Source organism: Pristiophorus japonicus, chromosome 18, assembly GCF_044704955.1.
Source record: "Pristiophorus japonicus isolate sPriJap1 chromosome 18, sPriJap1.hap1, whole genome shotgun sequence".
Lineage (NCBI taxonomy): Eukaryota > Metazoa > Chordata > Chondrichthyes > Pristiophoridae > Pristiophorus > Pristiophorus japonicus.
In genome coordinates this window covers 108,044,015-108,058,829 of record NC_091994.1, presented here as the reverse complement: position 1 = coordinate 108,058,829, position 14,815 = coordinate 108,044,015, and positions in this window count along the sequence as shown.

Here is a 14,815-nt window from a genome sequence, read left to right as displayed (position 1 = left end):
TGCTGTGCCTGCCTGCACTGAATCCGAATTGAAAAGGATTTACTGTGATTGAATGGCTGCATTAGAGGGAGCAGTGTGCGACGGCGCGGTCCCAGCCTGCAAGACCATCAGTAGGCCGGGGCCATTAGAGGGAGCAGCGTGCGGTGGAATACCACTGCAGGAGGGCGACGGCTGCGAAGTCAGGTCGCTGATTGCAGTGCGGGCAGGTGCCAGTACTAGGTCCATGTCAAAGCCATCTACACTAATTCCAAGTTCTTGCTATTTTCTTGTAATCATCAAATAGTCATTTAATTCTTTCTTAAATGTTGTGATTGAATTAACTTTAAATAGCCACTTGTGGTAATGCATTCCTTATAATAACCTTTTGCATGAAAATTTATGAATCTAACTTTCACGTGAAGATGAATCTGAAAGATTCATAGTTTTTACATGCTGTCACAGAATAAGTTAAAATTGGAGACTGTGGCCGAGAAATTCAATTGCATAGTGCTCGTTTGCCGGGTGTTAAAGGGAAGGGGGGCTACGGGGGCCAATATGGCGTACAGCCTGTGCGTGCTTAGTCCACACCGGAAGTGCGCCACTTGTCATATTGGTGAGGGTGCCTGATTGTCATCCAAGGCACTTGCCTGGGCCCATTGTTTATGCAAACTGGGGGCCTAACACCTGTTTTAGGCCCTTTGAGAAATTGGTTAGCAACTGACACACAGCATGCGCACAGCACAGCAGCCAAACCAGCGATCCTTCCTTACCTGAATGTGGATCCAGGAGGAAGAAAGAAAGACTTGCGTTTATATAGCGCCTTTCACGACCACCAGACGTCTCAAAGCACTTTACAACCAACGAAGCACTTTTTGGAGTGTAGTCACTGTTGTAATGTGAGAAACGCAGCAACCAATTTGCGCATAGCAAGCTCCCACAAACAGCAATGTGATAATGACCAGATAATCTGTTTTTGTTATTTGGACTGAGGGATAAATATTGGCCAGGACATCGGGAATAACTCCCCTGCTCTTCTTCGAAATAGTGCCATGGGATCTTTTATGTCCACCTGAGAGAGCAGACGGGGTCTCGGTTTAACATCACATCCAAAAGACAGCACCTCCGACAGTGCAGCACTTCCTCAGCACTGCACGAGGAGAGTCAGCTTAGATTTTTGTGCTCAAGTCCCTGGAGTGGGACTCAAACCCACAACCTCCTGAGTCATAGGTGAGTGTGCTACCCACCGAGCCATGGCTGAAGAGAAGCTGAATTTCTCCTTCTAGCTTCACATTAAAACTGCAGGAGGGTGCCGACCCATGCTCGGCCCCTTCCAATTACCTCCCCCCACATCCCCCCACCCCCACCGCGTCTGGTGAGATGTCTCCAGGACCCGCGTCTGGTGCCCGCAGCTCATCGCTAATAGACAATTGAGAGCAGCGGCACAACTTGCTGTGATCCTGCCTCTAGGCGCTTCCAGCATGCGCTGCACCAGCGTCGCGCCCCAGTTTCAGGGCCTTGTGCTGAGTCTTATTCTCCATACCGAGGGGGATGCAGGGAGGAGACAGAGAATGTGAGGTGGCATATTTGCAAATTAGGTGGGGCAAGAGTGGAAAGTTAAGACAATAGAAGTTAAGTTAAAGAGAAAGGCGATATAGTTTGTGGGAGAGAGGGAGGTTGGATTCGAGAGGTAAGAGCCGGATTGCTTATCAGACAATAACTTTCTTTTGTGTCCTGTCCAGAAGTTCAAGAGAAGTGTTCGAACAGCCTCCTCAGATATGGCAGCAGTGATCAAGTCCTTGGCTTTAAAAAGAGTTAAGACTTGTCGAAGGAGAAGAGAGTGGCACAAAATCATGGCACGCCATTTATTCGTGGGAGTCATGGGCAAAAGGGTACTTTTTCATATATTCTGTAGAGAGGAGCAGAGAAACAAGTGGCTGTGAGGGGAAGATGCAATCTTGGCCTTGGACAAACTCTACTAATTGGTTTAATTCTACTGATACTTATCCTTCGCCCCTCCTGTTGTGCCTGCCCGCACTGCAATCAGCAACCTGATTTCCTCCAGCCGCACGCTGCTCCCTCCAATGCAGCCTTTCAATCACAGTAAGTCCTCTTCAATGAACTAACCTGGCCTTTCGATGGCGGTGCATTTACCTAGCATTCACCACGACAGGGGCCCAGTGCGCAATCCTCCAAGATGTAGTTCGGGATCTGGAATATTAGGTCCTTCATTGAAACACCTATAAACTCATTCCTTTTTGGCGTGGAAGCAAGTCATCCTCGCTTCGAGAGACCGCCTATGATGACTGATACTTATCTCTCTTCCAATTCATTAAAGTGAAACCAAACTGCAACAATTTTTCTTTTACGGTTAAAGGGACAACATTGTACAATTTACTCTCTGTTGAAATGTGGTAGGTAGCCAGTCGCAGGGAGGATAAACAAATGATAAGGCTCCATTGTGAAAGGCAGCAGTGTTGAATTAAGGAATCTGAAATGTCAAAGATCACATTATGTTCAGATATCTTGCACTTATTGAATCTCCTGAACTGTACTATGTCTGTAACCACCTCTGTTCATAGAACATAAGCAATAGGAGCAGGATTAGACCATTCGGCCCCTCAAGCCTGCTCTGCTATTCAATAAGATCATGGCTGATCTACCTCAACTCCACTTTCCCGCACTATCTCCATATCCCTTGATTCCATTAGTGTCCAAAAATCTATCGACCTCGGTTTTGAATGTACTCAACGACTGAGCCTCCACAGCCCTCTGGGTAGAGAATTTCAAAGATGGTCAGGAACCATTTTGAACACATTTTCAATCTGGAATACATATATCTACTATGAATGCCATTTTACAAGCTGCTTGAATTATTTTGATGGATTCAATTTTTAAGTTGCTGAGCAAGTCCCGTGTGTGTGTGTGTGTGTGTGTGTGTGTACATCCTCTTTTCACTGGCACTCTTGGAATTTTGTACCAGTGTTTAGTTAGGGTTTTATACTGATTTGAAAATCAGTAAGCTCATAGCTTTATGGGGTGTGTTTTAAAGTGAAATGTTTTTTTATTCATTCATGGGATGTGGGCATCGCTGGCGAGGTCGGCATTTATTGCCCATCCCTAATTGCCCCTTGAGAAGGTGGTGGTGACCGCCTTCTTGAACCGCTGCAGTCCGTGTGGTGAAGGTGCTCCCATAGTGCTGTTGGGAGGGAGTTCCAGGATTTTGACCCAACGACGATGAAGGAACGACCGATATATTTCCAAGTCAGGATGGTGTGTGACTTGGAGGGGAACTTGCAGGTGACAGTGTTCCCATGCGCCTACTGCCCTTGTCCTTCTAGATGATAGAGATCGTGGGTTTGGGAGGTGCTGCCGAAGAAGCCTTGGTGAGTTGCTGCAGTGCATCTTGTAGATGGTGCACACTGCAGCCACTGTGCGCCGGTGGTGGAGGGAGTGAATGTTGAAGGTGGTGGATGGGGGGCCAATCAAACGGGCTGCTTTGTCCTGGATGGTGTCGAGCTTTGAGAGTGTTGTTGGAGCTGCACTCATCCAGGCAAGTGGAGAGTGTTCCATCACACTCCTAACTTGTGCCTTGTAGATGGTCGAAATGCTTTGGGAGTCAGGAAGTGAGACATTTGCTGCAGAATACCCAGCCTCTGACCTGCTCTTGTTGCCGCAGTATTTATGTGGCTGGTCTAATCAAGTTTCTGGTCAGTGGTGACCCCCAGGATGTTGATGGTGGGGGATTCGGCGATGGTAATGCCATTGAATGTCAAGCGGCGGTGGTGAGACTCTCGTTTGATGGCACTTGAGTGACGCAAATGATATTTGCCACTTATCAGCCCAAGCCTGAATGTCATCCAGGTCTTGCTGCATGCGGGCATGGATTACTTCATTATCTGTGGACATACCCATCAACTTCTTTTTATGAGTAGAATTTTTTTAAATTAAAAGAAAGACAATGAACAATAAAATTCCCCACCCACTTTCCCAGCCAAAAAAATCACTGTGCGATATTATGCCTTCAAAATTGGGCTGATTAGGCTATTTTTCTGCTTTTCAGTTAAGTTTGTGCATCTAATTTCACTTGCCCATTCTAGGATTCCAGGCGTTTCCTTATTATTGCTGCACAAAACAAAGTATCGATTATTGGTGTCCTTTGACACGCAAATCCTATGGTTTAAAACAGGACTGGGTTAGTCCTGCCCATTTTCTCTGAGACATGGAGTATGCTTGGACAATGTCAGAGGTACAGAAAGGGCGATGGAGAACCTTGGAGACACATAGGGAGATCTTGGAGATAGGGAACAGGCGGGAGGAGGGAGAATCTCAGAACCAGAGAGGATGGGTTGCAGCATTTTAGAAGAATAAAATTAGCAGGAGAGGAGAAAACTCAATGTCCAGTTTGTTGTGTATCTGTAAAGCATGCACTCCCATGTTCCGCCACCAGGGAGCTCATCCCCTGAAGTTCCAAGGGATCCCAGCATCCCTTGGGAGCACTGTATATAAGCCAGCCCCTAAGGCCTGTTCCTCACTCTGGAGTGTCTTATTAAAGACTGATGTCACTGTTATTTTAACCTTCCTGTGTGCAGCCTCACCTGTGTTAGGAACACAATAACTGGCGACGAGAATACGAATCCAACGCAAAGATGCAGCAAACTGTGGGCATCCTGGAGAAGTTCTCGGAGGGTGAGGACTGGGCAGCCTATGTCAGTACTTTGTAGCCAACGAGCTGGACGGAGAAGGAAGCGCTGCAAAAAGGAGAGCGTTCCTCCTCACAGTCTGCGGGGCACCGACCTACAGCTTCATGAAGAATCTTCTGGCTCCGGTGAAACCCACAGATAAGTCGTATGAGGAGCTGTGTACACTGGTTCAGGAGCATCTTAACCCAAGGGAGAGAGTGCTGATGGCGAGATATCGGTTCTACACGTGCCAGCGATCTGAAGGTCAGGAAGTGGCGAGCTACGTCGCCGAGCTAAGACGACTTGCAGGACAATGTGAGTTTGATGGCTACCTGGAGCAGATGCTCAGAGACTTTTTGGTACTGGGTATTGGCCACGAGACCATCCTACGAAAACTTTTGACTGTAGAGACACCAACCCTCAGTAAGGCCATTGTGATAGCACAGGCGTTTATGTCCACCAGTGATAACACCAAACAAATCTCTCAGCACACAAGTGCTAGCAATGTTCATAAATTAACTGGAACTGTGTTTGCGAGCAGAAATGTACAGGGCAGAACCCACGAGTCTGCAACTGCCAGCAGGCCTCAGGTGACCCGATTGACTCAGAGTCCACAACAAAGGATGAATGCAAGGCAATTCACACCTTGTTGGCGTTGTGGAGGTTTCCATTCAGCCTATTCATGCCGCTTCAAAGGGTATGTTTGCAAGAGCTGTGGAACAATGGGGCACCTCCAATTGGGCAAGCTCTGCAAAACCTGCTAACCACCACATGGCAGAGGAAGATCGGTCCATGGTGGAACAAAGCAATTTCGAGCCTCAGAGAGAGGAGGCAGATGCTGAAGTACATGGGGTGCACACATTTTCGACGAAATGTCCACCTATAATGCTAAATGTAAAATTGAATGGCTTACCCGTAGTCATGGAACTGGACACTGGCGCTAGCCAATCCATCATGAGTAAAAAGATGTTTGAGAGACTGTGGTGCATCAAGGCATTCAGACCAGCCCTGAGCCCCATCCACACAATACTGAGAACGTACACCAAAGAGCTTATCACTGTCCTGAACAGCGCCATGGTCAAGGTCACCTACGAGGGCACGGTGCACGAACTGCCACTCTGGATTGTCCCGGGCGATGGCCCCACACTGCTTGGAAGGAGCTGGCTGGGCAAAATCCGCTGGAACTGAGATGACATCTGAGCGCTATCACATGTCAATGAGGCCTCATGTATCCAGGTTCTTAACAAATTTCCTTCCCTTTTTGAGCCAGGCATTGGAAACTTTTCCAGGGTGAAGGTGCGGATCCACTTGGTCCCAGAGACACGATCCATTCACCACAAGGCGCGAGCGGTACCTCACATGACGAAGGAAAGAGTGGAAATCGAGCTGGACAGGCTGCAACGCGAGGGCATCATCTCCCCAGTGGAATTCAGCGAGTGGGCCAGCCCGATTGTTGCAGTACTCAAAAGTGATGGCACGGTCAGGATTTGCGGCGATTATAAAGTAACTAGTAATCGTTTCTCGCTACAGGATCAATACCTGCTACCTAAGGCAGATGACCTATTTGCGACGCTGGCAGGAAGCAAGACGTTCACCAAGCTCGACCTGACTTTGGCCCACATGACGCAGGAGCTGGAGGAGTCTTCGAAGGGCCTCACCTGCATCAACACGCACAAGGGACTGTTCATCTACAACAGATGCCCGTTTGGAATTCGGTTGGCTGCAGCAATCTTCCAGAGAAACATGGAGGGCCTATTCAAGTTGGTAGCACACACGGTGGTCTTTCAAGACGACATATTGGTCACGGGTCGGGACACCGCCGAGCATCTACAAAACCTGGAGGAGGTCCTCCAGCGGCTGGATCACGTAAGGCTGCGGCTGAAGAGGTCAATATGCGTCTTCATGGCAACAGAAGTGGAGTTTTTGGGGAGAATGATCGCGGCGGACGGCGGCATTCAGCCCACAGACACCAAGACAGAGGCTATCAGGAATGCGCCCAGGCCACAGAATGTCACGGAGCTGCGGTCGTTCCTGGGACTCCTCAACTATTTTGGTTTAAGCACCCTTTTAGAGCCCCTACATGTGTTATTGCACAAAGGTGAGAACTGGGTATGGGGAAAAAAACAAGTAATTGCTTTTGAGAAAGCCAGAAACATTTTATGCTCCAACAAGCTGCTTGTATTGTATAACCCGTGTAAAAGACTTGTGCTAGCATGTGATGCATCGTCGTATGGAGTCTGGTGTGTATTACAACAAGCTAACGTTGCGGGGAAGTTGCAACCTGTCGCCTATGCTTCCAGCAGCTTGTCTAAGGCCGAGGGGGCCTACAGCATGATTGAGAAAGAGGCATTAGCGTGTGTGTTCGGGGTAAAGAAAATGCATCAGTACCTGTTTGGCCTCAAATTTGAGCTGGAAACCGATCACAGGCCCCTCACATCCCTGTTCGCTGAAAACAAGGGGATAAATACTAATGCCTCAGCCCACATACAAAGGTGGGCACTCGCGCTATCAGCGTATAACTATACCATCCGCCACAGGCCAGGCATCGAGAACTGAGCGGATGCTCTCAGTCGGCTACCATTGCCCACCACGGGGGTGGAAATGGCACAGCCTGCAAACTTGTTGATGGTGGTGCAGCCCGCAGACTTGTTGATGGTCATGGAAGTGTTTGAAAATGATAAATCACCTGTCACGGCCCGCCAGATTAGGACTTGGACCAGCCAAGATCCTATGCTGTCCCTAATAAAAAACTGTGTACTACACGAGAGCTGGGCCAGCATCCCCGTTGAAATGCAAGAGCCAATCAAGCCGTTCCAGCGGCGAAAGGACGAGCTGTCCATTCAGGCAGACTGCCTGTTGTGGGGTAACCGTATGGTGCTACCCAAAAAGTGCAGGGAGATGTTCATCTCGGATCTCCGCAGCACACACCCGGGTATAGTAATGATGAAAGCGATAACCAGATCCCACGTGTGGTGGCCCGGTATCGATTCTGACTTCGAGCCCTGTGTACGGCAATGCAGCGTGTGTGCTCAGTTGAGCAACGCGCCCAGAGAGGCACCACTAAGTTTGTGGTCCTGGCCCTCCAGACCATGGTAGAGGATCCATGTCGACTATGCGGGCCCGTTTCTCGGTAAAATGTTCCTGGTGGTGATGGATGCTTTTTCAAAATGGATTGAATGTGAAATAATGTCGGGAAGCACCGCCACCGCCACCATTGAAAGCCTGAGGGCCATGTTTGCCACCCACGGCCTGCCTGACACACTGGTCAGTGACAACGGGCCATGTTTCACCAGTGCTGAATTTAAAGAATTCATGACCCGCAATGGGATCAAACATGTCACCTCGGCCCCGTTTAAACCAGCCTCCAATGGGCAGGCAGAGTGGGCAGTACAAACAATCAAACAGAGCCTTAAACGAGTCACAGAAGGCTCACTCCAAACCCGCCTGTCCCGAGTACTGCTCAGCTACCGCACGAGACCCCACTCGCTCACAGGGGTGCCCCCGGCTGAGCTACTCATGAAAAGGACACTTTAAACCAGACTCTCGCTGGTTCACCCCAACCTGCATGATCAGGTAGAGAGCAGGCGGCAGCAACAAAATGTAAACAATGGTCGCTCCACTATGTCACGGGAAATTGATCTGAATGACCCTGTGTATGTGCTAAACTATGGACATGGTCCCAAGTGGATCGTGGGCATGGTGATAGCTAAAGAAGGGAATAGGGTGTTTGTAGTCAAACTAGACAATGGACAAATTTGCAGAAAACACCTGGACCAAACGAGGCTGCGGTTCACAGACTGCCCTGAACAACCCACAGCAGACACCACCTTTTTTGAGCCCGTAACTCACACCCAAAGGATCAACGACACCACGCCGGACCAGGAAATCAAACCCATCACGCCCAACAGCCCAGCAAGGCCAGGCTCACCCAGCAGCCCTGCAGGGCCAACAACACGCCAGCCCAGCGAGGGCACAGCCAACACACCAGAACAGACATTTGTACCGAGGCGGTCCACCAGGGAAAGAAAGGCTCCCGACCGCCTCACCTTGTAAATAGTTTTCACTTTGACTTTGCGTGGGGGAGTGATGTTATCTGTATCTGTAAAGCATGCACTCCCTTGTTCCATCATGTCCCCCATGTTCAGGGGAGCTCAACCCCTGAATTCCCAAGAGATCCCAGCATCCCTTCGGAGCACTGTATATAAGCCGGTCCCGAAGGCGTGTTCCTCACTCTGGAGTGTCTTATTAAAGACTGAGGTCACTGTTACTTTTACCTCCATGTGTGCAGCCTCATCTGTGTTAGGAACACGATACAGTTGACATTGTTTTCAAAGTTCTACCATAAAGTTAGCCACTTGTTAGCCACTTTGGCTTAGTGTCATATTGCCCGAGAGAGGGCAACACACCCCAACAAAGTAATCATGATTGGCTTTGCAACTGTCGGAGGTGCCGTCTTTCGGATGAGACGTTAAACCGAGGCCCCGTCTGCTCTCATAGATCCCAGGCCACTATTTCGAAGAAGAATAGGGCAGTTATCCCCGGTGTCCTGGGCCAATATTTATCCCTCAATCAACATCACGAAAACAGATTTTTGTGGGAGCTTGCTGTGCGCAAATTGGCTGCCGCGTTTCCCACATTGCAACATAGACTACACTCCAAAAAGTACTTCGATGGCTGTAAAGCGCTTTGAGACGTTCGGTGGTTGTGAAAGGCACTATATAATTGCAAGTCTTTCAAGTCTTTCTTTTCTCTGCACCCCTGGAAAGAAAGCTTAGAGAGAGAGAGAGAGAAAAGAGAGCTGTAATGGAAAATTACTGCAATCTGAGTCAATTGCCCTCAGCTGCTGTTTTCTCTTTTCTGCCGTACATTTACTTCCTTTTTTCATTACCGAGTAGGCTGCATGATGATTTTCTGATGTAAGCATCTTTCTGTGACTCAGCATGGAGGAAGTACTTGCTGTGAATCAAGTTACTTGGAATAAAGGGTTCTTAATTGGAGTTGTATCAAAGGCGAGCCATCCACTCGACAACATCACCTGCTGCACTTTTCCCCATTGTTCTTTAACAACCCTCTCTGTAGGCAGAAATGTTTTTAAAAAGGGACCATTGGCCATTTAGTAGGTTCACTACCTGCAGTGTAGGTGAAAATCCTGTTACCTGTAATGTACACACCTGCGAGTGTGCTCACAGGTTGGTTGAGCTGTTGAGTTGTGAGTGGCTTAGCCAGTTCACAAGACTCAATAAAACCCCAGCCAGTTGGGTTCGGGAGATCCACGATGAGGCAGGTGGTTGTGAGCCTGGTGGATGAACCGGTACTGTGTAGTGTGATTGTTATCATCATCACAGGCGGTCCCTTGAACGGGGATGACTTGCTTCCACATGAGTTCACAGATGTTTCAATGAAGGACCCGATGTTCCAGTCCTGAACTTCAATTGAGGAGGGTGGAAGATGCCCTGTGCGTGGATTTTTTTAACGTGTGGTGACCGTTGCACACCAGCCACCACACGGGCTTGACAGAGCTCGGCCTTTATCCAGTGGCAAGGGTTGTGTGATTGTTAAACCTTTTGCTAATATGTGAGGAAAGTGTGAGGTCATGCACTTTGGAAGAAAAAAAATCAAAGAGCAAGTTATTATTTAAATGGAGAAAGATTGCAAAGTGCCGCAGGACCTGGGGGTACTTGTGCATGAAACACAAAAGGACAGTATGCAGGTACAGCAAGTGATCAGGAAGGCCAGTGGTATTTTGGCCTTTATTGCAAAGGGGATGGAGTATAAAAGCAGGGAAGTTTTGCTACAGCTATATAAGATATTGGTGAGGCCACACCTGGAATACTGCGTGCAGTTTTGGTTTACATATTTACAAAAGGATATACTTGCTTTGGAGGCAGTTCAGAGAAGGTTCACAAGGTTGATTCCGGAGATGAGGGGGTTGACTTATGAGGAAAGGTTGAGTAGGTTGGGCCTCTACTCATTGGAATTCAGAAGAATGAGAGGTGATCTTATCGAAACGTATCAGATTATGAGGGGGCTTGACAAGGTGGATGCAGAGAGGATGTTTCCACTGATGGGGGAGACTAGAACTAGGGGGCATGATCTTAGAATAAGGGGCCGCCCATTTAAAACAGAGATGAGGAGAAATTTCTTCTCTCTGTGGAATTCGCTGCCTCAGAGAGCTGTGGAAGCTGGGACATTGAATAAATTCAAGACAGGAATAGACAGTTTCTTAAACGATAAGGGGATAAGGGGTTATGGGGAGCGGGCTGGGAAGTGGAGTTGAATCCATGATCGGATCAGCCATGATCTTATTGAATGGCGGAGCAGGCTCGAGGTGCCGTATGGCCAACTCCTGCTCCTAGTTCTTATGTTCTTATAAACCAATTAGTTCTCAATAGCAATATGTTGCTATGAATTCTTAAGCAAAGAACCCTTGAAGCAAATACATTACACTCATGGTCACGGAAACAACTCAAATTTGTCCATCTGACTTTCCCTGTTGCAGTGCGCAATTCTCCCACTTTCTCAGAAGAGCCCAGAGTATTTATACTTAATACTTAGAGTATTGAGGCAGGGATGAAACGCAGCTTAAAACCTGTTTCAAATGGGCCAAACAATGCACAACATGGGCCGACTGTGAGGGCCGATGTCGCAACTCCTTTTACCAGGCTCTGGGAGCAACTTCCCCTTGGCTACTGATTTTAAGAGGGAGAGACAATACCACCAGGTATCATCAGTGAGATGACTGTGACCAATCAGTAAAAGTTCACGCTGTATACACCTTAACTTTACAACAACTACATTCCCTTTTATTCCAGGATATGAAATCATTGATCCAATTATTTTTTAAATGCTAGTTACGTGTTAATTATTCATTAGTCTATTATGGGAGTGTCAGCTGTGCCATCTTTCAGATGAGACGTTAAACCGAGGTCCCGTCTGCCCTCTCAGGTGGATGTAAAAGATCCCGTGGCACTATTTCGAAGAAGAGCAGGGGAGGTCTCCTCGGTGTCCTGGCCAATATTTATCCCTCAATCAACATCACCAAAACAGGTTATCTGATCATTATCACATTGCTGTCTGTGGGAGCTTGCTGTGCGCAAATTGGCTGCCGCGTTTCCCACATTACAACAGTGACTACACTCCAAAAGTACTTCATTGGCTGTAAAGCGCTTTGGAGCGTCTGGTGCAAGTCTTTCTTCTTGATCAAGACTCAACTACTGTGCAGACTAAAACCCTTTTAGAGCAAAATTTTGTTTGTCACAAAGAAAGTTATCAAATTCATGTCAGCTGATTGTGCAGATAGTGAAATGCAGAAAGCAGGAAGTTCAAGATAGTTCCATTCATCAGCTAGACACAGGAATGCTGCATTCACCACATTGACAATCAAATGTCAGCCGATTGTACTATTTGGGTTGTCAGCAGACCTGATGTCTACTTTGCAAAAAAGATTCCTGTAGTTCCAGCGGAATGAACACTTTAAAAAAAAATTAGGAGAACAAGTTAACATTGAAACATGAACTAACCATGATCGAACTGCAGGTATCCAATAATGAGGCACTTCTTAAGGACTTGAACATTAGCAGATTGGTGTTCAGGTTTTCTCCTTCAGCAGGTTGTAATTTCGCAACAAGAGGCAGTGTCCTTCTGTAAACAATATGGTCAGTGGATTAGTGTTGCAACAAACGCTGGGTTTTGCCTGGAATGAGACACTCCATCCTGCCATGGTACAGCTCAGCTATCAAACACGCTAAGAATAAATAGGACTGAACATCTATCGGGCAATAACCAGCAGAATGCCCACTCAGTAACTGTTCGGTTCTGAGCATTATTCAATCAGCTTAAACATTCAATTATTAAAGCAGGAAAGACTTACATTTATATAGCGACTTTCACAACCATCGGATGTCTCAAAGCACTTTACAGCCAATGAAGTACTTTTTGAAGTGTAGTCACTGTTGTAATGTGGGAAATGATGTGTCCTTACTACACAGTATGAATGCACACAAGGCCCATGCTCGAGAGAAGGTCAGTCTGTGACCTGTCCTTTCTTCCTTAGCACTCAAGTGATGGAAGTGGGTGGAGCTTCCCCTGTTATCTCTGAAGGTCCAGGTTAGGAGTGTCTCCCACAAGTTCACCACCTCGTGGTCATTGTTCTCACAGTGTACAACTTAGGTCAGATTATACATGGGTTACAATGCTGGTTGAATACATGACAGGAAACACAGCAGCCAATTTGCGCACAGCAAGCTCCCACAAACAGCAACATAATAATAACCCAATAATCTGTTTTTGTTATGTTAATTGAGGGATAAGTATTGACCAGGTCACTGGGGATAATTCCCCTGCTCTTCTTCAAATAGTGCCATGGGATCTTTTACATCCATCTGAGAGAGTAGGCGGAACTTCAGTTTAACATCCCATCCGAAAGACAGCACCTCTGACAGTGCAGCACTCCCTCAGCACTGCACTGGAGTGTCAGCCTGGATTTATATGGACTTGAACCCACAACCTTCTGGCTCAGAGGCGAGTGTGCTGCCCACTGAGCCACGGCTGATACTCTACAGGCACACCCAGCTTCAGTCATATTCAATGACTAGTCCTTATTTCTTCCATCATAATAATTAAACATTAAAACCATCACCCAGATGTTTTTGATCCTCGTAAGGTTGGGCAAACCTTGCTAAAACCGTACTAGATTATCAAGTCCTACGATTTATTTCTTCTATTTCCAAAATAGTCCACTCCATGCTCAATAATACAGTGCCTTTTGCTGACCTGGACTTGAACTGCATTGTTGTATATTTTTTAAAATGCAAGATTAACCTCCGATTTAAAAAAAAATTCTGATAGAAAATCATTTATTTTTAAATGGTTGCCTCCCCTGCATTTCCATATTCATATTTTTGGTGCTGTAATATTCAAATAAATATCTGGGTAACTCATCATTTTTACAGCTGGAAAAGTCACAAAAGGACACTCGCATTAACATTACTGTAGCCGAGATTTCAATTTGTGAAATAGAAGGAACAGCAGTAATTATGTCAATGTTTCCCTTTGCTGTTTCCTGGTTTCATGATTTGATACTATAAATATTTAATGTAGTCTGTCCAGTAAAAGAGATAGCACAGCTTTTGCCTGGAATGGTGAGTGAGCACTTTACGGGTTATCAGCCATTTCACTTCAATGAGGGCACACTGCCGCCCACTGGCATAAACCATTTCTCAAGTACACTGGTATCCAGGAGATGATTTTCCATTCACACGGAAATCATAAACATGTTTATGATTTTTGCTGCAGCTTGTGTACAGAGGAATTCTCCCCCTCCCCCCCACCCACCCCCACAAGACAGACAAGAAAAGCTCAAGATTAATATGTCTTCCGGTTGCAATATTATTCTGCAAAGTGTCCATTTGTTGCTAAATGTATAAAGGTTTATGGGCAATATCACATTGCACATGATGCCTCATGAATGTATTAATCACTCAGAGAAACTTTGGTCTCGTGTGCAATTCTCAGAACGATACGGACTGCTTCACCACAAGGGGCTATTGAGGCAGACATTATCACATTGTTTAACATAGAATCATAGAATGATACAGCACAGAAGGAAGCCATTCGGCCCATCGTGCCTGTGCCAGCTCTTTGAACTTAGTCCCCAGTCGCCCTGCAATTTTTCCCCTTTCAAGCATTGATCCAACTCCCTTTTGAGGGTTATTATTGAATCTGCTTCCGACACCCTTTCAGACTGTGCATCCCAGAACTATTTGAAAATAGCACATAAAAAAAGGTGTGGAGAGCCAGCAGGGAGATGGGATTCGATCAGACAGCTCTCCATTGATGAGCTGGCATTGACACAGGCAAGATGGGCCGAATGGCCTCCTGTTGTGCTGTAAATTCTACGATTCACTGATTCCTGGGTTAACAAGGCTGTAATTTAAAGAATTGTTGCAGTTTACAGTGACATTATTGTACCGGCCTTCCTTTTTATTAGCGAATAGTTAAAAACAACACAGTAATAGATAGTTAGGGATATAGCAATGAAGGGACAGGTGATATATCTGCAGCCAGCTTCCCCTCAGTGACTTCTCACCACCAGTTTGCATCATATTTAATGACTGCTGCTATTTGCTTTTATTGTGACAAACATTAAACACCATTTA